General features: G+C 42.6%; 1 protein-coding gene across 1 annotated transcript in view; it reads right to left on the bottom strand.

Moving 5' to 3' along the window:
- The window catches only part of PNPO (pyridoxamine 5'-phosphate oxidase), a 321,841-nt gene that overhangs the window by 127,072 nt on the left and 167,159 nt on the right, over positions 1 to 27,610 (bottom strand). The window lies entirely within an intron of this gene.

Raw genomic sequence — 27,610 nt, 5'->3', positions numbered from 1 at the left:
GAGGATGAAGAACGGAAAGGCTGTTGGCCCAGATGACATACCTGTGGAAGCATGGAGGTGTTTAGGTGAAATGGCAGTGGAGTTTTTAACTAGATTGTTTAATGAAATCTTGGAAAGTGAGAGGATGCCTGAAGAATGGAGAAAAAGTGTTTTGGTACCAATTTTAAGAATAAGGGTGATGTGCAGAGCTGTAGTAACTACAGAGGGATTAAATTAATCAGTCACAGCATGAAGTTATGGGAAAGAGTAGTGGAAGCTAGGTTAAGAAGGGAGGTGATGATTAGTGATCAGCAGTATGGTTTCATGCCAGGAAAGAGCACTACAGATGCAATGTTTGCTTTGAGAGTGTTGATGGAGAAGTACAGAGAATGTCAGAGGGAGTTGCATTGTGTCTTTGTGGATTTAGAGAAAGCATATGACAGGGTGTCTAGAGAGGAGTTGTGGTATTGTATGAGGAAGTCGGGAGTGTCAGAGAAGTATGTAAGAGTGGCACAGGATATGTACAAGGGTAGTGTGGCAGCGGTGAGGTCTGCAGTGGGAGTGACGGATGCGTTTAAGGTGGAGGTGGGATTACATCAAGGATCAGCTCTGAGCCCTTTCTTATTTGTAATGGTGATGGACAGGTTGACAGACGAGATCAGACAGGAGTTCCCGTGGACTATGACGTTTGCAGATGACATTGTGATCTGTAGTGAGAGTAGGTAACAGGTGGAGGAGACCCTGGAGAGGTGGAGATATGCTCTAGAGAGAAGAGGAATGAAGGTCAGAAGGACTAAAACAAAATATATGTGTGTGAATGAGAGGGAGGATAGAGGAATGGTGAGGATGCATGGAGTAGAGGTGGTGAAGGTGGATGAGTTTAAATACTTGGGATCAATAGTTCAGAGTAATGGTGAGTGTGGAAGAGAGGTGAAGTAGAGAGTACAGGCAAGATGGAGTAGGTGGAGAAGAGTGTCAGGAGTGATTTGTGACAGACGAGTACCAGTAAGAGTGAAAGGGAAGGTCTACAAGAGGGTAGTGAGACCAGCTATGTTATGTTGGTTGGAGACAGTGGCATTGATAAAAAGGCAGGAGTCAGAGCTTGACGTGGCAGAGTTGAAGATGTTAAGATTTGCACTGGGTGTGACGAGGATGGACAGGATTAGGAATAAGTATATTAGAGGGTCAGCCCAGGTTGGAAGGTTGGGAGACAAAGCCAGAGAGGCAAGATTACGTTGGTTTGGACATGTGCTGAGGAGGGATGCAGACTATATTGGGAAAAAGATGCTAAGGATGAAGCTGCCAGGTAACAGGAAAAGAGGAAGGCCTAAGATAAGATTTATGGATGTGGTGAAAGAGGACATGCAGGTGGTTGGTGTGACAGAGCAAGATGCAGAGAACAGGAAGTAATGGAAACAGTTGATCTGCTGTGGCGACCGCTGACGGGAGCAGCCGAATGAAGAAGAAGAAGATATATATATATATATATATATATATATATATATATATATATATATATATATATGTGTGTGTGTGTGTGTGTGATAAATAATCAGAAACAACTAATCCTGTATATATAGGTGTTAAGAAACAACCAGTCCTATATATATTCCGTCTTTTACTTTCAGTGTTATATGCCTGACATTATCTTGTTGTCCATAACTAATCAGAATTTTTTTTTCACCTCAGGCTTAATCTTTGCCCTAGTTGTTTGATCTCTATTCTTTAATATGCATGTACTTGCAGGCAAACTCACTTCATGCTGTTTGCTAACCTTTAACCGTTTACACACTGTATTTTATTGCATTTCAATTTGTCTTATGAATTTCAAACTGTCCTATCCAGGCCCTCTCCATAAACAGACCCTTCCCATACATACATATGTGTGTGTGTGTGTGTGTGTGTGTGTATATCATATATATATATGTCTATATATATATATATATATATATATATATATATATATATATATATAGATATATATCTACGTATATATATATATATATATATATATATATATATCTATATCTATATATAAAAAATACACACACACACACACATATATATGTATATGGGTTACCGTTAGAACATCAAACTTGCAAAACATCGACACGCGGAAACCTGGGACTACAATATCGACACGTCACTTCCCCGACAACGTAATTCGCTGACATCTAAATGTTCAACAATTCAAACAGACATCGGCTCACTGAGGATCACGAACTGTTGTGAAGCAAACCGCAGAAGGAGAACAGTGAACCTCTAATCCATAGAAGGAGAACAGTCAGCCTCTAATTTGCTGCAGACACAATGTGCGATGAGGAGATAGCCAGACCAGGGAATATCGGCGAAATTTACACAAGCTTCGTGTCTCAGAAGGGGAAACAAATGCTACAGCTGGAAGGATACCTTTACTACCTGGAACGGAGCAGAAATGACAGATGTTACTGGTGCTGCAAGGAGAAATTCACTGCTCACTGTAAGGGTAGAGCTATGACGAAAACTGTAAGTAGTGGAGACGAACTGCTGAAGTCTACAGCACATCAGCATAGTGGTGACCTTAGTGAAGTAGAATGCTACAGAGTGTGTGGTGAGGTAAAGGTTAGGGTGCAGTACAGTAGAGATATGCCCTGTGTTGCTGAAGATAGTTTAGCTTCCACATCATTAGATGTGGTACATAACATCCCACGTAGGAAAGCTCTATTGCAACAGATTGCTAGGGTACAGCGCAAGCACCACCTAACAGCTAGTAGCCGTGAGTTAACCTTACTAAACATTGATGTAGGTAATTATAATCTGAAAGACGGCACCTTCATTTCTAAATGCATCACTGATAGCACTGGTGCAACAGTTGTGTATTTATTCCCTACCCTAAACAATTTGTATGATTTGAGCAAAACTTCCATGTGGATGATGGATGGGACATTTTTCCATAGAGGTCTGACATGCAGACAACTATACAGCATTCACGGCTTGCTGAAGTTAGGGTCGTATAGTGAAGTCGTGCCGTTACTCTATGCTCTCATGAGTACAAAGTCCCTAAAATGCTACAGCTATTTATGGAATGCTTTATTTACCTTAATGTCCGAGAATGTATTTGTTAGATCAGTGGGATACATTTTGTGTGGCTTTGAAATAGCCGCTCTAAAACGTGTATGGTTACATTTTGACGATGTGCAGTCCAAAGGTTGTTCATTTCACTTTGGACAGAATGTAAGGCACAAGATTCAACACGCGGGATTAAGTGCTTTATACAACAGTAACATGCAATTCCAACTGTACATTAAATCACTGGGGGCATTAGCTTTCCTCCCTGAAGATAAGGTATTGGAGACGTTCAGTATGATAACGGATAGAGTGCCAGATGAGGGTTGTGACTTGGTGAAGTATTTCTCTGAATACTACATTCATGGTAGGCTAAGGAAGTTCAGCACGCATACCTTCAGTACTATGAGATTTCCACCGTTGTTCCCTATCAAATTCTGGAACGTGTCAGAACTTAACAATCTCGTCCTGCCCCGTACCAAGAATTCGGTAGAAGCCTGGCACAGGTGGCTTAAATGCCTGGTGGGTCCTAGGGTCACTGATCTGGATGTCATTATGCGTGCACTCTGTAGGGAACAGGATCGCATCGATGAACTGCGGGGTTCGTATGGTTATCGGAGTACCTCCATATCCGAAGAAGCGGAGGTTAACTGAGAGACATGACCGGTTTCAACAGATCCTATAAAATCGGGAGGAGTACACCCCATTGGAATTTGTAACAAGCATAGCTCGTCTTTTGAAGATGCAAGTGTGTAGTAGTTCCTGATGTATGAGTCGTGTTTTGCATATTGAAAAAGTTTCTTGGATCGCTATTCATATCCTACTCAAGCAAGCAATTTGTTATGTATCGTGTCACAGCTTTGAAATGTCATCTGTTGGGTTCCAATTACTGGATTACTTTACATGTGTGGTAGGGATTACTTGTGTATATGTGTTGGTATTTTCGGTGTCGTTCCTTTGGGTATCGGATATTTGGACGTCGATATTATGAGTTGTCGGGGAAGTGACGTGTCGATATTGTAGTCCCGGTTTTCCGCTTGTCAGTGTTTTGCACATTCAATGTTTTAACGGTAACCCATATATATATATATATATATATATATATATATATATATATATATATATATATACATACATATATATAAACAGATGCACACACACACAGATTTGTGTGTGTGTGTGTGTATATATATATATATATATATATATACACACACACACACACACACACACACACACACACACACACCATGGTACCCAGACGCAGCTCAATATATAAGATATTACAAATGCTACAGTAAATGAAGGTAGGTATCTGGCAGCCTCCCAACTGCCATGTGACTGACCATATGATGTAGCTTAAATGCAGAAAGGGTTTACAGGGGCTTAAACAGCAATGTCATTACAAGTACCTTCTATGTCACCTACTGCGGCCCAGTTCATATAATTCTACACCACAGATACACCTGATTTCTACGGCAGTAAAGTTTAGTGCTTCTTTGAATTCAGACTAGGTTGGTTTCAGTACATTAATAATTTTAAAGGCTGGTTTATTCTCTAGAACTACATGATAAAGGCACACTCTGTTTCTGAAATTTCCTGGGGTGTTGGAACGTGTCAGCAGTAGAAGAGATGAGGGCAGTGTTGACAGTAATTTATTTTAAATTAAAAAGTATGGGTATAGCAATCTGCCAGGTTCATCCAATCCACAATTTTCAGAATACCACAGTGATATGTTGCAGGAGTAAAACAGGATGCAAAACCACACTGCTTTGCTCCAAGACATTTCCAGTTCTGCACTCATAACTAAAATTTTTAATAACCGCACTACATCCACGAAGTAGGTATGTACAGGAACTGCTTATGCAGTTGATTCACTGCTTTCTGCTATCACTTGTTGCTTTACTCTCTGCACACTGCTTTTTTTTTCAGCAGAGCACACCTTACTATATCACTCAAAGTCCCAAGAAGAGAAAGTTGTGGGACTTATTTTCTGTTCAGAAGTGCAAGTCGATATGGAATCTTCATTGGATTACATATCCATCCATATTAGTGGCAAAAATGTACAGGTAAAGGACCCTCATATGGATATCTGTCTGCACCAGAGTAATGTTATACAGTACTGATCCCTAGAGTGTACAATGCTTATGGGATATAAAAGTGATCCCTGGGATGTTTTAGTACCTGCGTGATATGTCAATGATCTTAGAGAGGATCCAGTTATGTATGATATACAACAGCAGTCCCTGGGGTGCACAATAGATATGGCATACAGAACAGATCACTAGGGGACTCCAGTACATATGAGCTATAATAATCCCTGGGGTGCTACAGTACTCATGGGATACAGCAGCGATCCCTGTGGGGCTCCAGTGCTCATGAGATATAGCAGCGATCACTGTAGGGCTCCTGAACTTATGAGATATAGCAACGATCCCTGTAGGGCTCCAGTGTTCATGAGATATAGCAGCGATCACTGTAGGGCTCCTGTATTTATGAGATATAGCAGCGATCCCTGTGGGTCTCCTGTACTTATGAGATATAGCAGCGATCCCGGTGGGTCTCCAGTGCTCATGAGATATAGCAGTGATCACTGTGGGGCTCCTGTACTTATGAGATATAGCAATGATCCCTGTAGGGCTCCAGTGCTTATGAGACATAGCAGCGATCCCTGTAGGGCTCCAGTGCTCATGAGATACAGCAGTGATCCCTGTGAGTCTCCAGTGCTCATGAGATATAGCAGCGATCCCGGTGGGTCTCCTGTACTTATGAGATAGATTCATAGACAGGTTCCTAGATTAATACTAGGCTAACTGCCCTTGTGAATGATTTTAAGCCTAGCCAACTACCCCATGTGAGAATCAAACCCTGCACCTTGTGTCTGTAAAGTAAACACCCCTAAAATATCTGGATATCTCAGGATTAGAACCAACACAGAAGCTACCTGCCTTAGTGCTTTGAGCCACAGATATTTTACCTATCACTGTGGGGCTCCTGTACTAATGAGATACTGTAGCTATTACTGTGGGGCTCCTGTACTTATGAGATATTGTAGCTATCCCTATCGGGCTCCTGTACTTTTGGGATACTATAGTGATCCCTGTGGGGCTCCTGTACTTATGAGATACTGTAGCTATCACTGTGGGGCTCCTGCACCTATAAGATATTGTAGCTATCACTGTGGGGTTCCTCTACTTATGAGATATTGTAGCAATCCCTGTCAGGCTTATGAGATACTGTAGTAATCACTGTGGGGCTCCAGTACTTTTGGGATACTGTAGTGATCCCTGTGGGGCTCCTGTACTTATGAGATACTGTAGCTATCACTGTGGAGCTCCTGTACTTATAAGATACTGTAGCTATCCCTGTGGGGTTACTGTACTTTTGGGATACTGCAGCTATCTATCCCCTGTGGGGCTCCTGTACTTATGAGATATTGTAGCAATCCCTGTGGGGCTCCTGTACTTATGGGATATTGTAGCAATCCCTGTGGGGCTCCTCTACTTATGAGATATTATAGCAATCCCTGTGGGGCTCCTGTACTTTTGGGATACTGTGGTGATCCCTGTGGGGCTCCTGTACTTTTGGGATACTGTAGTGATCCCTGTGGGGCTCCTGTACTTTTGGGATACTGTAGTGATCTCTGTGGGGCTCCTGTAGTTATGAGATATTGTAGTGATCTCTGTGGGACTCCTGCACTTATGAGATATTGAAGCTATCACTGTGAGGTTCCTGTACTTTCGGGATATAGTGGTGATCCCTGTTGGTTTCCTTAGCAATAGTAGCAAACATTGTTGCTGTGCAAGTGATTCAGTACTTTTGGGACAGGTGTCTATGAAACCACTTTATAGCTTGTACTTCAAACCCAACTTTCTTAAATCAGATTACTACTGGCTTGGGAATAAGCATAGCAAAGGCTTTTATGTAATCCAGGTATACAGCTGACATATAAAGCACTTAGTCAGATGAAGCAGATCCAGTCCACAACCGTTATAATGGCTATACTGATGTTACAGCCTCCCTAATGCCACACAGAACTTTAGACAAGCTTTATTCCTAATTGTGAATTATTACCAAATGATGTACTCTTTTTTTATTTCAGGCCATTGAGAGGTTCCCACTTTAAATCGTAGGTATTACTTTGATGCATTTCCACAAATCAGGTCATTGTTTTCTTTGTCCAAAACTTGCACATATTAACACTCTCAGCAGATGAACAATAATTAAGGTCAGCTGTTTTGCATCTGTTGGAGGTGGCTAATCTATTATGGCAGAAGTATAAATTTTATACTTCAGTTACCTATGAGTCAAACTACAATGACTGAAATGCAAACACCAGTCAAATATCAAAACACTTCCTTCACAGACTAGTAGCAATGTCCTGGCTTAGTTTTTGGCAATAGTGGAGAAGAAATTTATGATTGGGAATACTATGGCACATATTAAGGGGATTTTTTATTGCAATTTTCCCCAATATATCAAAGACACCTTTCTACAAGCCCGCGTGGTGTGCTCCCTGTAAGTATGTTTTCAGAGTGGAACATGATTTAATTTCTCTATTTTTTTGTTTAAAAAACTGCCCTAAACTCTCCTCCAGCTTTTCACGCTGACTATGTGTTAGCATCTGAGGCGCCATCTTTGAACTTCCCCTAGCCTACTGCAGGTTCTCCCTGGTGCCCGCGTGGTGTGCTCCCTGTAAGTATGTTTTCAGAGTGGAACATGATTTAATTTCTCTATTTTTTTGTTTAAACTGACTTTAGAGTGTTTTTAGAGTGTTTCCCAGCAGTCGCTGATATCCTATACACTAGAGTAACCGAGCCAATGCTGTTTTGTAATTATTTAGCGTCTGACTTTAGAGTGTTTTTAGAGTGTTTCCTAACAGTCGCTGCCATCCTAGACACTAGAGTAACAGAGCCAACACTGTTTTATGATTATTTAGCGTCCTGTTTTCTCATGGACCGTATTGTACACTGTTCTCTTGTAGGCGCTAAGGCCTGTAGTTGTTTCCTCCTGTACTACACTGCTGGGTGGTCTCCTGCAGGCGCTGTGGCCCTAATATTCTAAATTACTACAAACGCTGTTAGTAGCGGCTTGTTGCCGAGTAATATCCTCTGCACTGACACTTGTTACAGCTTGTCGTAGGTTGTATTTTCCACCGCATTTTGACTAGAGGGATCTTTAAATGTTATAGTCACTGTATTAGACCCCAGATACTTACTAACTGGTGGATAGTGTGTACGATTTTAGTCGCTAGGACATATGTACATCTGGTTTACAAACACTGTATTAGTCACCAGGGACTTATTAAACTGGTAGTTTGCGAGTGGGATTTTAGTCGCCAGGACACAAGCAAATCTGTTTTATTTTCTACTGCGCTTAGACGCTAGACACTTGTTACCCTTGGTTTATTTTCTACTGCAATTAGACTCTAAGGATTTATACTACCATTGCCCTGTATTTAAGTTACTAGAGACCTTTAAGACCTCCATTTTATGTATGGGATTTTAGTCGCTAAAGTTATAAATAAGCAGTACTTAAGTTTAACGCTATGACAATGATGCCTACTTCCATGTTCCCACTGTTCACAGTTGCTAAGTAATTACTCTTCTTTTGAAACAAGTATACTACTGATGCTGCTTGATTGTAGTGTTTGCCCAGTACAGGGAGATCAGCGTTAACTCATAAGATATGCCTAACTGAATTGTAATATAATACACTGTACCTACTCCTTGCATGTACACTTCCTAACCTATTTGAATGTGATTGAGCATTTAGCTCTTAACTGCAATGACCCTGTCTTGAATAACTACTTAAGGTAATCTGTATTACTGCATTATATCTGGTGCTACTAGAAATGTACATTACCTTGTAATTACTTGTTGCTGTGATTTGCAGATATTTTATTTTCTTTCTATTGTACCTGTATACTTCTTACATGATATCTCTCCTTCCTCTTCCATGCTAACCTCCTATGTTATTTCTGTTTCCCAATCTTATGTTAACCCTCTTCTATGCTAACCTCCTATGTTTCTTCCTGTTACCTATTTTCCCTAACCCTACTGTTCTGTTTTTGTATTCCAGCATTTTAAGCCTTGTGCTCCTCATCGGGTGTCCCCTCCCTATTGGCCTATCTCACTTGGATTCCCAGAAGATACAAAGCAGGCCATTTTGTGCTGGCACCCAGGAAGCACCCCTAGCTCCTCCTGAATGACGGTTTAGTGATACTTACTCTCAACATTACGGACTGTACGTCTATTTGCTGAATTATATTATTCTATGTGTTTTCCTCTTGTGGGCAGCACTCACGTGGCTCCAGTTAGGACTGTTTGTCCCCTGCCTACCTGCAGTTTACTAGTTCCCCTTTCATCTTTCCTAGTTACTCCCTCCTGCCCCTGTTTGGCCTAGAGTCTCCCTCCTCTGCCAGCTTCACCTCTGTAGCGGCGTCCTGCTCGCCTGTCCTTTTCTGTTCCCTCGCTGTACCTACACTACTTTCCTGGCTGTTGCATTCCTCTCACTCTTCTTCTCACCTATTGATTCTCTAGATGACTGTATCTTGACTTTTCTGCTTACCTACATACTTTCACTTACTCCTTTCAGGGACCCACTGCTAATCCCTATATATTCTTACATATACCTTATACCTGTTATATTTTTGTAAAACTACCTTCTCCTCTCCATCTTCCTGTACCTTTCTCCCCAAGCCCTTCTGATTACACTACATAGCTTAGGAAACAGTAACGTTTCAGCTTACTAAACTGATTGACTCGCTCTCGCCTCTAGCTATTTCTGCCCGGGCCTCCCTCCCTACCCCCTTATCCCACCCACCCCACGGGCCCTCAGCCTTATACCTCACATACCACACCCCCCTTTGACTAAACCTATCCAAAACTCCTACTCTAGTTTGTACCTCCCTCCCAAACACACCATCCTCCATTACCTCCCCTATCTCCACCCTCCCACACACAGACAAATACTTACTTTAACCCTTCCTTCTAGCTTCTCTTACTAATTCTATAATCTGACCTAACTCCTTAGTTAACTCCTTTCTCCACAGATAAACATGTCCTGCAAAGCTTTCAACACTTCTTCTAAAAACTCTGTAACAAAAACTGCACGGACAAAACAAATACTTCTATTGATTATTTCGCTTGCTCTCACACTACCCTACTTCCTAACCTGTTATGAATCATGCCTCAATTACCACTTTCACCACACTCCCAAACATACAGCCTCAGATTTCAATAGCCTAAACTTTACACACTTATATATTACTTCTACCCCAGCTTCCTCCTAGCTAAATATCACAGGCTATCTCATATTAAAGTTCAAAATCTCATGCTTAAGAAACTAAAATACTTCCTGAACTTGTCTAACAAAGCTCACCTTGAATTTACCCACTCTACCTTGGCAGATGGGGACATTCACCCAAACCCAGGGCCTTTCCTACCTCATCAGACATTATCCCAACCACACTAAACTCTTCCTCACTGACACCAAACTCCAACACTAATACCCTACTCATAGGGCATCTTAACATCTGAGTATAAATAACAAAATCACACATCTCCACTCCTTCTTGAACACCACTCCTTTGATATTCTCTGTTTAACTGAAACCTGGTTAAAACCCTTCACTACAGACAATGAAATCACTCCCCAGGTTACAACATCTTAAGACTCGACCAAAACTAAAAAGGTGGAGGAGTAGCTCTTTATTCAAAATGAACTCAATGTAACATTAGTACCCTGTGACAACCTGGACATTAGCAAGTCTGAACTTCTTATCTCAAAGCTTCAACTTAACCCGAAAAATCTATCTATATAATCTGTATTTATCTACCACCAGGCAACAACATTACTACCTTAGAAAATATCCTCAGTTGGTCCACCTCCACCCACCCACAAGAAACCATAATACTAGGAGACCTTAATCTAGACTGGACCTATTTTAACACTAATAACCCAACCTCTCATATCAACCTCCATGGCTTTACACAGACAATAAGCACCCCTACTAGGATAAACAAACCTAATAACAAAGAAAGTATTATTGATTGGATTCTCGTGAATAAACCTCTACTAAAATATAAGTCTGGAACATTACCTGATGACTTTAGTGATCACAATTTAACTTATATTATAAGACAGAAAAATGCCCCTTACAATACTCCAATTTTTAGAACCATAAGCGATCTCAAACATTTCAACACTATTCAATTTAAAACTGAACTAAATGCCTGTAACTGGAACCCAGTAAAGACACTGCCTCTTGAAGAAGCTGTCCAATACTTTAACACCACATTCCTAACAATTCTAGATTACCATGCTCCAAAACGCTCCATCCGAATTAAATCTAAACCTGCCCCTTGGCTATCTAATGACACTAGACAAAAATGTTACTTAGAAATAAAGCATGGAAAAAATGGCGAACTAGCAAATCTCCTATAGACCAACAGACTTTCAGGCACCTAAGAAACACTACCAAAAAAGCCATCTTCACTGATAAAAGGAGTTATTTTAGTAACCTCCAGCAAGCTAATCACAACAACCCTCAAAATTCTGGTCAACCCTAAATAGACTTCTTCACCCTGGACAGACTTCCACTCCATCCCCATCTGGGTCTGAAAAGAATTCTGCCCTTGATATAGCCAATACTTTCAACTCTTTCTTTACTGACACTATTAATGCCTTGGCCTCTCATCTCTCTAGTGACAACACTAACATCCCTGACCTTGTATCCCTCAAACTACCAACCTTTAGGCTTCTACCCATCTCTACCTCCTTTATACAAAATGTATCCATAAACTCAAACCATGCTCCCCTTCAGCAGACCAACTTCCATCTGAATTCCTTCAAAAGCAGCCTCCGAAATAGCCTATCCCATATCCATTCTCATTAATAGAACTATAAGTGAAGAAACCATACCTGACATCTGGAAAATCTCACACATCATACCCTTACACAAAGGAGGTAACTCCTATGATTACTCCAACTATAGACCCATAGCTCTCTTGTCCCCACTCGCTAAGATCATGGAAAAATGTGTTCACCAGCAGTTAATGAACCACCTAATAAAAACAACATTCTTACTACTTGTCAACATGGCTTTAGGCCTTTTCATAGCACAACTACCGCTCTCCTCTCCTTTACTGACCTGATTAACAAGAATCGTAATGATAACATCCTGTCTTCAGCTCTCTTTATCGACCTATCCAAAGCCTTTGACATGGTTAATCACTCTCTCCTTATACAAATTCTCAAATCTCTTTCCTTAGAGCCTAAAGCTGTCCACTGGTTCAGTTCCTATCTCTCTAATAGGAAACAAGCCATTCTCTGGGATAAGAAACTATCATCTCTTCTACCTATCTCACTTGGGGTCCCCCAAGGCTCTATCCTCGGACCTCTTCTTTTCTCCCTCTTTATAAACGACCTACAAGCAGCTATTCCCCAGGCTACATGCATACAATACGCTGACGACTCCACACTAATTTGCTCTGCTAAATCCATTGCTGAACTCCAAACTAATACTCAAGATATATTCTCCAAAGTTGAAACTTAGTTCTTAAAACGTTGCCTACTCCTTAACACAAAAAAAACCAAACTCCTACTCTTTAAGCCTACTAATAGATCCCCTGCACTACATTTCACTATCTTATCTAATAATGGAACCATTATATCACCTGACCCCACTACCAAACTGCTAGGTGTCACAATAGACAACAACCTTACCTTTGACTGTCACATTAATAATACCATTAAAAATGTAAACAGGAAACTCTCTCTATCGAATTAGGACTTTTTTAACCTCCCCAGCCAAAGCTACTCTTGCCCACTCTCACCTCATCTCTACTCTTCTCTATGCCTCACCAATCTACACTAACCTCAAAAAAACAATCTTCACAAACTATCAACCACCTACAATAACATAGCCAGATTTGTTACTGGTAAGCCTTTTGGAACACATCACTGTTTAAATCTGCAGCAACTTAACTGGCTTGAACTGTCTAACATGCTACTTCTTTCCCAACTTACAGTTGTCCATAGAGCTCTATACCAAAGTCAAAATACACCTGCACTTTCTAACCTCTTAACCACATATTCTAATCTAAACTCCTCCGCTCATCAAACAAACTGCTAGTTTCCTTGACAAAATCTAATAACCTAGCTGGTGACTCCCTCTTCTCAAATGCCTTGGGTAAACACTGGAATCAACTTCCTACTGAACTTACTTCTATGGCATCTACTACTTTGTTTAAACAAAACTTAGAATCTACCTGAAAAGCCACTGGATGTGTCCCTGTTCAAATCCTGATTAAATGTTAATTCCTTACCTACCACTCCTCTCCCTTTTCTTACGCCCCTTAACTGGCCTTTCACCACCTTGCCTCCTTCTCCTCACAAATCCTATTCCTTGTGTCTCTGACCCTATTCCCAGGAAGCTTATATCTTTATCAACTCTACACTGCCCTTCTACTGCCTTTTTTTGCTAACTCCTGTCCCTTTACTTTCTCTTCTCATGCTACAATATGTAATTATGCTAAAGATGATAGTATTTAGATAGTCTAGGTAGTGTAATCCTTTGTAATCTAGTTTTAGGTTTCAATGTTTTAGTTCTTTTCCCTGGTCTCTCTTATTATTTATCAGGTTCTAGAAGTTGTATTGATGTTTAATAGAATGTATTTTAGTTTTTCCAGTTGCCTTCTTTTTGTAATCAAGATGCATTGGTTGAAGTGTTACAAGTCTGTAACTTGTTATTTGTAACTTGTTATTTGTACTCATTATAAATCTCTTATGTCCATATGTGGAGCTTTTCTCCCCGGGCCTCTGCTGAAAATGGAAATCTATCCAGTCAGACTAGCCCGGTTAACAAATGTAAAATAAATAAATAAATAAATACAATCTGGATGGGTTACTGTTAGTTAAAAGCAGTGAGTCTGCACTGCTAACCTTATCTGCTGACGACATTTCATGCAGCAGAGTACGGCACAGCAGAGGTTTCTGTGAGGCTCATCGCTAAGCTTTCTATAGGTTATTGAGGTTGCTTCTCCTTTCAGGAACTCCCTCCTTTACTGGTTTACCCAATCTACAGCCTGTAGTTCGTAAATGCACGAATGCACATAGGTTCATAGGTTCATACTAGGCTATCTGCCCTAGGGCATTTATAAGCCTAGCCAGAGTGTGTTTGGCTTTCGCCACCCATTTTAAATTAATTTTGGACATGGCTTTATACGTCAGGCACAGATTGCCTCTGAGCAGGTGGTATGCCACTGAGTAGAGCTGGAGTTTCTTTAACCGGGCAGCATATGGCATCTGTTTGAGCCCTTTGATCTTCTTGGTGAGGTACTTTTGGGGTCTTTCCAGTTGCTGCAGGTGTCTGGTCAGGTACATCCCAAAAGGGGCATTGTACTCAATTATGGGCCTGATGAGGGATGAGTAAAGAGGCACAATGACCTCCCCTGATCTAGATGTGAATCCTTTCATGATTAGGTGGGCTATATAAAATGTTTTTCTAACCACTGTGGCCACGTGGTTGTCAAATGAGAGACTGCTATCAACTTGGGTCCCCAGGTCCCTAATTACTTTTTCTGTACTTAATGGATTACCACCTATGTGGTAAATTGTGGGCACTTTGTTTTTGCCAAAGGGGATGACTATACACTTTTTGGCATTTAGCTTGAGGCCATGGCTCTGGCACCAGTTGTCTGTTTCTATGAGGCCCTTTTGGAGGATGCTTGTGTCAGCTGGAGAGTTGATTATGGCGCCCAGTTTGCAGTCATCTGCGAACTTGGTCAGCCACAGTCCTTCCGGGTTGGCCTGTACCTCCGAGAAATATATACCGAACAAAAGAGGTCCCAGGACTGAGCCTTGTGGGACGCCACTTGTAACTGGTTTGGAGTCTGGCATGGCTCCAGCTATTCTAACCATGTGGGTTCTGTCCTTGAGCCAGTTTGCAACTCATCTGGTGACATAGGGGTTTATATTTAAGCTGGTGAGCTTATCTATAATGCCCGAGTGGGGTATTGTATCGAAGGCTTTTGCGAGGTCCAGGTAGGCTGTGTGGACCACCTTCCCCTCATCAATGGCCTTGGTGACTGTTTCAAAGAAATCGACCAGGTTTAAGAGGCAGGATCTGCCCTTAACAAAGCCGAACTGGGTAGGTTTCAGTGTCTGTAGGTCCGCAATATCTTTATTTATGAGGTCCATGATGATCCTCTCCATAGCTTTGCAGACCAAGCTAGTCAGGCTTATGGGGCAATAGTTTCCAGGATCCGTTGAGGCACCAGCTTTGTGGAGAGGGACCACTGTTGCTGTACGCCACTCTTTGGGTACATATCCTGTAGTAAGGCTGAGCTTGAACAGTAGTTTTATGTTTGGGTTTAGCTCTTCTTGGAGTTCATGTAGGACGCAGTCTGGGACACCATCTGGTCCCATTGATGCTGTGTTTTTTGCTTTGGAGAGGGCGGCTCTTACCTGAGCATCTGAGATGTCAGGGTTCAGCACTCTGCTGGGATAGATATTTGCCCTTTTGGTGGGGGGGGGAGTTTGCGCTGAACCTGTCAGCTAGGATGTTGGCAATGTCTGTGGGTTCGGTGTATTTTTTGTCATTTTGGACTAATTCTGAGCATATCTGGGAATTCCCACCCAGGTTCCTAACATAACTAAAGAAAGCCTTGTGATTATTCTTAGTGTCCTGTGCAATTTTTCTCTCGAAGCTGGCCTTAGACGATTTTATGAGTGCCTGTAGTTTTTTGCTAATACTGATCAGAGATGCCTTCCCTTTTTGGGATTTTGCTCTATCATGTAGTAGCTTCCTCCTTCTATTGTATAGTTTGTTTATGGCTGGGGTCCACCAGACAGGACGTCTGCCTTTGGAGGATTGGGTCTTGGTTTTATTTGGGATTGCATGATCCATGCATTCCTGAAGGTGTTCATAGAATGCGTTTATAAAGGATTCTGCGGTCTGGGCCGTATTTTCCACAAGCCCGCGGGCTTTGAAGGATTCCACCTCGGTTTTGAGGAGTGTGAAATTTGCTTTAGAGAAGTTTTTCACTGTGGTTTTCTGGGCAGGGGTGGGGTCGGGATGTGAATATCCAGTGAGATTAGTTTATGGTCTGATCTTACCAGTGAGGGATACACTTCTGGTCTGGAGCATAGAGTCCCCATGTTGGTGATGATCAGGTCCAGTATGTTTTCCCCTCTTGTGGGAGTGGTAACAAGTTGTTCCATAGCATTTGAGTTTATAAATTCTAGGAACCTTTGGGCTAGAGTAATGCTCCCAGTCTATGTTTGGGTAGTTGAAGTCGCCCAATATAATGGTGTTTGGAGAGTCCTTCATATTTTCCAGTGTTCTCAGAAAGGCCGAGTGGGGTTCCTGGGTTTGGGAGGGTGGTCTGTAGCAGGCTATAAACTGGAAGGCAGTTTTACCCACTGTTAGTTGCACAAGGATATTCTCTGATGCTTCGTGCTGTGCCACCAACCTGAGTTTGGTAATAGGGGAGAAGAAAGTTATGAAGGTATTGGGAATACTACGGCTCATATTAAGGGGATTTTTATAAGGTATTGGGAATACTATGGCTCATATTAAGGGGATTTTTATAAGGTATTGGGAATACTATGGCTCATATTAAGGGGAATTTTTATAAGGTATTGGGAATACTATGGCTCATATTAAGGGAATTTTTATAAGGTATTGGGAATACTATGGCTCATATTAAGGGGATTTTTATAAGGTATTGGGAATACTATGGCTCATATTAAGGGGATTTTTATAAGGTATTGGGAATACTATGGCTCATATTAAGGGAATTTTTATAAGGTATTGGGAATACTATGGCTCATATTAAGGGAGTTTTTATAAGGTATTGGGAATACTATGGCTCATATTAAGGGGATTTTTATTGCAATTTACCCCAATATATCAAAGACACCTTTCTACAATTTGGATGTACATGTACAAGGAGAAGGTATGGAAGGCGGGCACTCATTTGCAAGCATGCATTTAAGCTTTGACCCCCCCCCCAGGCAGCTAAGAGTTAACTCTGATGGCTAACTGGATGATGGCTTCCCATGATTGCCTGTCTCCTATGGATAACATGAAGGAGGACTGACAGTCAGCAGGCATGGAGAAAAATCGCAGTAAACAAATGACAGTGTGAGGTTGCAAATTAATTACAAAGGATACTAACAAAAACTTACTGTGCAAACGTACAAGCTTGATAATGAGAGGTAGTGGTACCTCATGGCTACATACCCTCTGATGGTTTCACAGTTATGATTGTTCCTAACAGTGCAAGCTGAGTTGGGTCCTGTTTAAATGAAGATAATGCACTGCTCAACATCATTTTAGCACCATCAGTCTTCAAATAAATCAAGTAATCCCCGTGGTATCCCCGAAGTCTCAAAACAACCCACTAAACAACTATAGTGGGTCCAAAAACAAAACAGTGTAAGAAACTTCTCTGTGTGGAAGATTTTCAGACCATATATCTCTAGTTAATCACTGTATATTAATCAGATCAGACAATAGTAGTAGAAGTAGCGAACGTAAACTCGTCTTAAGTAAAATAAATAAATAAATAAATAAAAACGATATAACTGTACAAAATTACTAAGTATTCGAAAGTAATCCAAGCAAGGCAGGCAGTCTGTTTCCAGTCGAAAATCCTTTATTAAGTACACACATTAGCTAGAATTACCACAGAGATGGAACCATTTTTGAGAAACCTGAACAACTTGGAGAATGATTTTCTAGTGAGGCGCTATGAAAGTCAGACGTACATCCTGGAACCCATTATAGAACTGAAAAGGACTGAAGCACCTTCAATCAACCTCACCAGTAGAAGAATGTTAAGTAATTCCACAGAGAATAACAAATGCAAAAATAGCTGCATCCTGACATACACTTTAGATTATCACAGTATCAAAAATGTTATTGAAGAAAACTGGGGCATTGTCACAGGAAATCCTTTTCTGATTAACATCTTAAGTGAAGCCCCATCATTTGTTTATAGGAAGGCCAGGAACATTAGAAGTTTTGTTGAATTTAAACCTAGACCATATGAGAAAAGCACTAAAAGATATGAAACTAATTGTACATTTTGTATATTTATATAGCAAGGCGATAGTTTTTATTGCCCTTATTTAAAGAAAATAATTAAAACCAGTGTGGGGGTGGGGTGACTGTAACACTACAAAAATAATTTACAGGGCACAGTGCAATGAATGTGATGCATTCTATGTGGGCAAGACTGTAAATAAACGTAAGCATAGGATTTCATGTCATCTGTCAGAAATTCGCTCTGGATGTAAAAATAATGCACTAGCCAAACACCTTTCTCTTCATAAAAGACACACAGGTTTTAAGTTCCAGATCCTGGATCGCATAGACATGGGTGATCTTGAAGGAGACATCCCGGATATTCTGGAGAAACATAAACTCATGTGGCAATTAAAGCTGAACTCTTTTAGGAAGCCCGGACCTAAACTACAACTGTTCAATTAAAAGTGCACTGGAACTTAGAAAATTGCCACAATGTTTACATGACTAATTTTATTTTATTTTATTTTATTCTATCAGTTGGTTTTAAATACCATTTTAAATCAGTTGTAATTTAAATGTATATTTTGTTTCTATCATAAATACATTTTTTCTTATTTTTTCTTTTTCTGGTTCTCTTTTTTCCACTTTATTCAAAATGATGTGTAATAACAATACTAACTAATTATACAATTATATATATTTTTATAGATATTTTTTGGGTTCTTGTACACAGACCTGAAGAAGTCTAGAAGGACAAAAGTGATCTTTGTTAACAACAGGCCATGAAAATAGAATTAAGCAATAACCGACAACGTGGTGTGGTATATTGAAGATTTACCCATGGTTGGTGTGGTTTAACCACGAGGGCGAAGCCCTTGTGATTAAATAAAGCCAACCGTGGGTAAATTTCAATATACCACAACCACGGAGTCGGTTATTGCTATTATACAATGACATTATTTAAGAAAAAAAATACTTACTTTTCTTAAATAAGGTCTTTGTATAACAGCGCATTACTGTTCTTCCGCTGGTTGTGGTACACTGCTTCCTTGTTTTGATGTACTTCGATGTACTGAGCATGTTTGTGGGACTTGCGTCCATACCCAGTAAGTACATCAATGCTTTGAAATGAAAGCAACAGAAAAAAGAACCCCCTCAGATTTAAGAAGCCCTTAATTGCGTGCAGGATTAGTCTAACAGCTATTTTCGGCAATATGGCCAATGTGCGATCCAGGAACGAGCTCCTGAGACGTGCACGTGAGCTCTTAGACTACTCCTGCACAGACCGAGCTCCTGTATGCAAAATTGCCCTAATTTGCAGGTGAAAACCATGCAAATGAGGGCAATTTGCGATCCAGGAAGCTAGCAGCTGTCCGTGCAGGATGAGTGCAGTCTGCAGAAATGTACTCAGTAACCAAGTACAGTTCTTCTGCAAACTACAAAACAGAGCTATGACAGCTCCAAATAAAGGCTGCATATCATCAAGGAAGCATGCCAATGGCCACGTAGAAGGTCACTGGCATTACAAACTGTTTAAAAAATTAAAAAAAACTTTTTTTTTTTTTGCTGATCTCGGCTGTTTAAGCATAGAGCAGCGGCGTGCAAACGGGATCGGGGTAAAATAATAAAATAAACCTAAAATAAGCATTCTAACTAAAAGCAGTATTCTGCCATGCAAGTCAATGGCAGGCAGAAGACAACCTGGCCAATAAGTAATGGTTGCTAAGGGGGCAAGCTCAGTGTGGGACATGTAACTATGCATTAGCAAGCAATCCTATGCAAATGAGGAGAAGGCTAGAGAATCCCAGATTCCCTGTCAGTGCAATCCTGCACCAAAGAGTATAGGACTAGGAAAACCATGAGTGTAAGCCCTAGACATAGCTGACATCAGAAGGGGGTGTGTCAGGCATGCTGTATGCTAACTGGAGCACTGTGGCTCGTGTTTGTCCTTAGCTAAGTTAAGCTAAGGCAGGGGGTGTGTCTAGGGCTGTCCTATCTTACACCCAGGAAAATCATGGTGTACAGAGGTAGAACAAGCCAAAATCCTGTAAAACGTGCTTACAGCACATATGCATGTTTGCGCGGTGCGCACCAGGTGTCAAAAAAAAAAAAGAAAAAATAGCAGCTCCGTTCACATCTGAGCACTGTGTTTGCGCGGCACACCCCCAGGCTTAAACAGGAAGGCAATAGGAAGGGAAACCAGTAGTAGGAAGATAACCAAGGAGAACTAGCATAGCTGGCAGGTGAAATGTATCAGAATCAGCCAATTACACAGACAGCAGCCCAGCCCAGAACAGTACTATAAACTAAGCAAACACCTTCCCCTCTGGTTTTTCCACACTCTACACCACCGAAGTATACAAGCGGGGAAATGTTAACAAACAAACCTACAAAATGAGAAGGACTGCAGCAGGCAACATAGAACAACATGTGCAAGAGGCTGAGGATGGTGAGGATGTGAATGCTGCTGAACAACCCACAGTGCGGAGTCAGAGAAGAGTGTACAGACCCAGGGTAACCTACCAGGGGCTACATGAGTTGGAGATAGTGGAGTGATATAGGGTGGACAGAGACCTCCTACAGCAAATTGTAGAGCTGTGCTGGCCACACCTGACACACCAAATTGGCCGAGGGGAACCCATCCCAGTGGATACCAAGTTATGTGTAGGCCTAGGTAGACTAGCCACAGGTACCTCCCAAAGTACAACTGGGGATATCATGGGGATCGCACAGGCATCAGCATCCAGAGTATTCCACCAGTTCCTGGATGCCATGTCAGCACATGCCAGTGAGCACGTACATTTGCTCAACACACGTGAGGTGTTCACCAGCAATATGTGTCTCCTTCCACCAAATAGCAGAATACCCTGGGGTAGTGGATGCTATAGACTGCATGCACATATGCATCAAAGCACCACCCGGTGAGCAGGGTAGGGCCTACATCAACTGCAGGGGTATCCCCTCCATCAACTGCCAGGTCACATGTGATGCCCAGGGCATTATAATGAATGTGTGTGCTGGCTGCCCTGGAAGCTATGAAGATTCACACATATGGCATCTGACGCAGCTGTACCAGAGATTTGCCAATGTGGACAACCCCTACGGTCACCTAGTGGGGGATGCTGGGTACACACTGAAGCCGTGGCTGATGACACCCATCAGAAATGCACACACACCTGAACAGTAATGCCATAATGAGGCATACGCACAGGCTAGACATATAATAAGAGTGTGTGCTTGGGATGCTCAGGTCATGGTTCCGGTGTCTGGACACATCCGGTGGAGCCTTGCAGTATTCACCAGCTACATGTACCCAAATTGTTATGGTATGTGCTATGCTACACAATATGATCCTGCAGAAACAGCTGCAGCAGGAACAACATGGGGTAGGGCCACACAGCCCCCCACTAGTGCCAAGGCCTGTACAGGCACAGAGTGACCTGGAGGAAAAACAACCTGAGCCTGCCCCAGCAGGCAGAAGGAGGCGTGCCCAGTATGCCCTGACCTTGGAAAAGAGGCAACACATAGCACATGCACTGACACAGTAGGGACCCAGGGAATGACACCTCTCTCTGACTCGCACAGACAGTAAAAGGGATGCCAAACATGACACTACCTGTGCACAACCATGTATAGGGAGTGTACTATGTGCATCCAACATGGGCAGCCCTCCAGCACCATCCGCAAGTCTGGAACACCCTCAAGGTAAGTCAATCAACCTACCAATTGCCAAATGGAGTAGAATGTGTTGTCACCTGTAGCTATGGTGAGCATGCAAGGGAAATGGGTAGCCGAATGTTATGGCAGCAGACAGTAGACACCCATAGTGGCATCATGACATCTGTAACATATACTGGAGTCAACATAGTAGCCAGTACTACACAGGGGGACAAAACCCACTGCAGGAAATGGGCTGAGTGACATATGTGTCCATAAGACCCACACATGCCAGTTAGGATGGTTCACATACCCAACAACAGTCTCAGCCAGCAGGACAGGTGTAGACAAACACAAACAAATGATGTACTATGGTTTCTGAATGAGCCCTATGGGTAGCCCCTCCCCCAGGCCTACACAGACAGACTACAGCAGGCCAGGCAGTTGGATATAAGTTGTGAAGGCTAGGAAGTCAGAAACTAATATGTAGGTAATTAAAGCTAAGATCTGTAGTACACTGGTATGCCTCTAGCCAGCATGATAGGCAAGACTACAGACTGAAATGGAGTACCCAACATACCAACACAGTCCTAGCAAATGAATACAAGTGTCAGATGTGCCCCCCCATCCTAAATACAGTTATAGTAACAGTCAGGTGTGCCCCCCCACGCCTGTGTAGAAATGCAGAAACAGTCAGGCCCCCCCCCCCGCTACGCAGAAATGTAGCAACAGTCAATGCCAAATGACCGATGGATACCCTGCAGACACAGCATGCTACCTGTTGGTGTACAACACAAAGGTCAGCACTGCAGTACAAACTACCTGGACTTGATCCACACATGCAATACAGATGGCCATACTGGGCATGCTCACACACTTAAACACATGAAGGCCATGTCAGCAAACACCAGTAGACCAGACATATCTGGCAGTCGCAGTTCTTAGTACAGATACATGTCAGTATGCACCACTCCTGCCTTACACACACAGTGGATAGGAATACAGACATGTATGTATGGACAACACACTATAATAAGCCAAAGACAGACAGACATAGATGTGTGGAAGAGGGTGTCCGTGACGAGGAGCCACCCGGGCCTGTCCCACCCAGCACATAGTCAAAGGGCCCCAAACACATGAGGTGCAGATGTCACTCACTGCAGATATTAGCCACCAGTATCTGTCAGCATGAGAGATAACGTGGTGCACGTGCCAGCTGTGCAACATGAATGTACAAGGAAAAAGTAATCTAGTAGCTGTATACACGTACCTGTGACATATTAGCCTGTGTGGCATGTCAACCCCTACATGAATGGGTTATGACCCATGAACACACCACCCTCCCCATAGCAGTATTATGACAAGCCTGCTGAGGTCATGCAATGTGAAATACACCTTTGGGAGAGCTGTACCTCAGCAATCTCCATGGCATGTCCCACAACTGTGTACTGCTGTAGTGTGATAAACTAATTAGGTAGTAGTTCTAATAACCCCAGACTTGCACTTGTGTGAGTGTGTGTTTGTGTGCATGTCAGTCTGTCTCTGACTGTGTAGAGAGAAATGCTTTTAAGTCTACTCACACTCCGTACAATTCATATACTCAACTTTGGCAAGGCTGCTGATGTCACTCACCTAGAAATACACCTCTGGGAAAGTCATAACCCAGTAATCTCCGTAGTGTGTCCTGTAACTGCGTACTGCTGTAGTTTGATAAAGTAGTTAGGTAGGTGTTCTAACCCCAGACTTGGAAACTGTGTGTGTGTGTGTGTGTGTGTGTGTGTGTGTGTGTGTGTGTGTGTGTGTGTGTGTGTGTGTCTGACTGAGTAGGGAACAATGCTTTTTAGGGTACTCACACTCCTTAGAATTCATATACTCAACTTTGGCAAGGCTGCTGATGTCACTCACCTACAAATACACCTCTGGGAAAGTCATAGCCCAGTAATTTCTGTAGCGCATCCTGTAACTGCATACTGCTGTAGTGAGATTTAGAACTGTGGTAGGGTTTCATCTCCACCCATGGCAGTTCTAGATGTTTCGTGTGTGTTCCAATGTCTGTGTATGGAGCAATGCATTTTAGGCTACTCACTCATAGTACATTCCAAATGCCCTACTTTGGCAATCCTACTGATGTCATTCACTGTGAAATACAACTTTGGGGAAAAAGTTCTTTAGTAATCTCTGTGGTGCGACCTGTAACTGCTCCATGCTGTAGTGTGATATAGGCCTTGGTTAGGGTTTCTATACATGTCAGTTATGGATGTCTTCAGTGTGTCTCACTTTCTGTGTAGGGAGTAATGCATTTTAGGCTAGTCACTCACAGTACAGTGGAAATGCCTTTCTTTGGTAATCCTGCTGATGTCATTCATTGTGAAATGCACCTTTGTGGAAGGATTTCTCTAGTAATCCCTGTGGTGTGTCCTATAACAGCTCCATGCTGTAGTGTAATATAGACCTTGGTCAGGAGTTCTATACCCACACATGTCAGTTGTGGATGTTTTGTGTGTGTCTCACTGTCTGTGTAGGGAGCAATGCATTTTAGGCTAGTCACTCGCAGTACAGTCGAAATGCCCTTCTTTGGTAATCCTGCTGATGTCATTCATTGTGAAATACACCTTTGGGGAAGAAGCACTTCAGTAATGTCCACAGCGCGTACTATAACTTCGTAGTGCTGTAGTGTAATAAACTAGTTAGGTAGGGGTTCTACTCCCAGACATGACAGGTGTGTGTATGCGTGTGTGTGTTTGTAACTTGTATCCTGTGTAGAAGTGGTTGTGAGTGTGTGACACCTGTGGGCAATGTGGAGGGGGGTTTGCTTATTTCTTTTATGGTGGCCCTACTATATATCACAATGTCAACCATAAAGGGATAACAGATGTAAATTAGCTGAGAGGCTGGGGTGCAAAGCCATACCCATACAAGTGACATCAAGGCCAGCCAATCACAATTAGCAACCCCAATATTACACAGAGCACACACTCAACCCATGTGTCACACACACACACACACACACACACACACACACACACACACACACACACACACACACACACACCTAGGCAACAGCCAATATGTGGGTAGTACACTGTATATTGGCCACTGATAGTAACTATGGCGTGATATCAGTGGGCTACAGAGGGCATGTCACCCTGCCCATCTGTCCAATATGCAAGTACATGCAGACAGTGCACCTCCAACATGTTCTTCAATGGACAGCTGCACCACCTGTGGTGCCTTCACATGTGACTCACAATAGACATACCATGCCTGATAACATGCCCTGTATGGATAGATGACACTGACATCAGGGACTGCTGTTAGCATGCTATCACTGTAGGTGCAGGGTAAATGTGCTGCCCATTTCCATTTTCTGCCACAAGTGGGCAAGACTGGCACATCTGATAATAATCTGTCTTCACAACATGGGCCAGACACCCCTGGTAGAGTTCCACATGTCACTGTACATGCATGTGGGAGGTGTGCACATCCCAGACACCATCCATGTCATGGACTAAGGAACACATACATGGCAAGTGATGCACAGCATTGGCCACAAACAACAGTCACCCAGGTTAACTGGATGGGGATGCAATACCCACCTGTGTGGGCAAATGCAGAAACTACAAGCCTGAGCCACAATGCAAACCATTGTCATGTGGCCTGATGCCTTGGTATACCCATTGCCTACCCTTGTACAGCCTGCTGGCACAGTTGACCACCACACACACCCATGTAGACATACACTCATGCATGTCAGAACTGGCACCCTGTGTGTACGTGTGTGTGTGTGTGTGTGTGTGTGTGTGTGTGTGTGTGTTGTATGGTGCGTATATCCACATCTACACTCACTACCAACCCCCCCAGGGCATACTGAAGCATGCTGTCTGATGTCTGACATCTCCTCATACTCTTTGCCCATACGACCTCCGTATGACCCATGTGGTGCATGTGATACTTGCACATTGATGTGTTGTGGCAATCCCACTAGTGATGAGTTGCACTCCTGGCCCTGCCAAGTGTGTCAATTTGTGTGCGTCCCTGTGTGAGTGTGCCTGTGTTGACACTGGCACCTGTTCATGCAGATAGGCATGTGTACATCACCTATCGTATATCTACCATATCCCTGTTGCAGATGTCACTCACCATATATGTTATGAGTACTCCACAGCAGGTAACCCATGTGATGCATCCAATAACTGCATCAAACTGTGATAGCACTACATAGTTGTCGGGGGGTTGACACCCTGTGCTGGTAGGTGTGTGACACAAACATGCTTCAATTTTACTCTCCCACCCCTCCCTGACATGTATTTGCCTCTGTCTGCCTCCCCCACTCCCTCTCTGGTAGATGTGGAGACCCACACCTGCTTTGCTGAAGCAGCATGTGTATTTTAAGTGATGCTTATGATCAGCTGATGGCCTCTGCACAAATTGCAGCCTTCCCCTAGCTGATTGCATGTGGAACAGCTGTGGTAACATTCCCATAGCCAACTGCATGGAAACACACTCCAATATCTAGGAACATCATGGTGGTGTTGGCCCTTTTCAGTCACTGTGAGCAGGAACTAGATCTGTTATTTGGCAAACAGCATCTCAGATAGATTGGAGATTTACCACTAACAACATACACTGTGGAAAGAGGGCAACAAACAGGAAGGGGATGTGCCTGACCTGACTACGGACTGGAAGCGCTGCTATACTGCATTTGGAGTAATGTTACTTTAACAGTGTTTGTCTGGATATGCCTGTCGTACATGTCGCAATACCTGTCATGTCAGTTCCATGTATATGAGGAATCCCCATCTGCAGGGTCATCTGCAGACTGGGCAGTGTTGTGCCTTTGGTGTTAGCCATGGTGCATCTATCTGTGGAATGTAGAAGGTAGTGTGAGGACTGCAGTCTGTAGATGGTGAAGGCAATGACAGTTACTGACTTCATATCTCTCATAAGACACATGTTGCAACAAACCCCGTTACAATGGTAAATTTATGAGGTTATCACAGCAACATGTCTATAATGGCCCTGTGCATGTGCTGTCAGCCACAACTCTGTCAACCTTTGTTCATATGTCATGCATGAAGTGGTGCATATGTGCTGTACACCATAAATAGTGTCATCATATCTGATAACAAGCCAGTGATATATCAGATTGCTACACATGTCATTTACAGTAGGGGTTATATTTCATGACATAACCTGGACATTCTGTGGATGTTTGTACAATACTGAGGTCTGTGCAGTGATGGTGAATGTCGGCAGTGTGTGTATTGTTAATATGTACTTTAGCCTGTGTACAGACTGTGGTAGATGTCATTGTTCTAGCTCACCTTCTATCTGATGTTACATGCTGCCCACTGTATGGTATTGTTTTGCCGTACATGTTTGTAGGGCCATATACACACACACATGTCCCATACCACAGACAGCCAACAGACCAAATTGTGCAGCAGCCCAGTATATATAGGGTCATTCGGTGAGTGGCATATATGAGGATAGTGTAGAACAGACAGTTCATATACTGTAATATTATGCTAGCTTACCATATGTGGCTGTGGCTTTGTTTACATTGGCTGTGGTTATGCACTGTCACACAGGTGTATCTTACCCTATACTGTGACATGGCTGTTGAGCCTGCTATATATGCAGGCACATGTGCATTCCCCCATAGGAGATGTAGGCCAGTGTTGAGCCAGTCTGCCTGTAGCCTGCACAGCACATTGTTACATGCTTAGTGTACTTAACCAATGAGATGTCAAGTGCAGATACTTGCCAGATGTACTGCTGCTGGGCCTCCCTTAAAAGTAATGTATGTCAGACAGAGAAGTGGGATGCTGTACAGATGCATGTCAATATCTAGTGGGTAGAATGTGTCCATGGCACCCCTGTACCAGCA

The sequence above is a fragment of the Protopterus annectens genome, chromosome 13.part0, assembly GCF_019279795.1.
Source record: "Protopterus annectens isolate FY-2018-M chromosome 13.part0, PAN1.0, whole genome shotgun sequence".
Lineage (NCBI taxonomy): Eukaryota > Metazoa > Chordata > Ceratodontiformes > Protopteridae > Protopterus > Protopterus annectens.
Note: the sequence above shows the minus strand (reverse complement) of the source record. Positions and strands in the feature narration are given on the sequence as shown.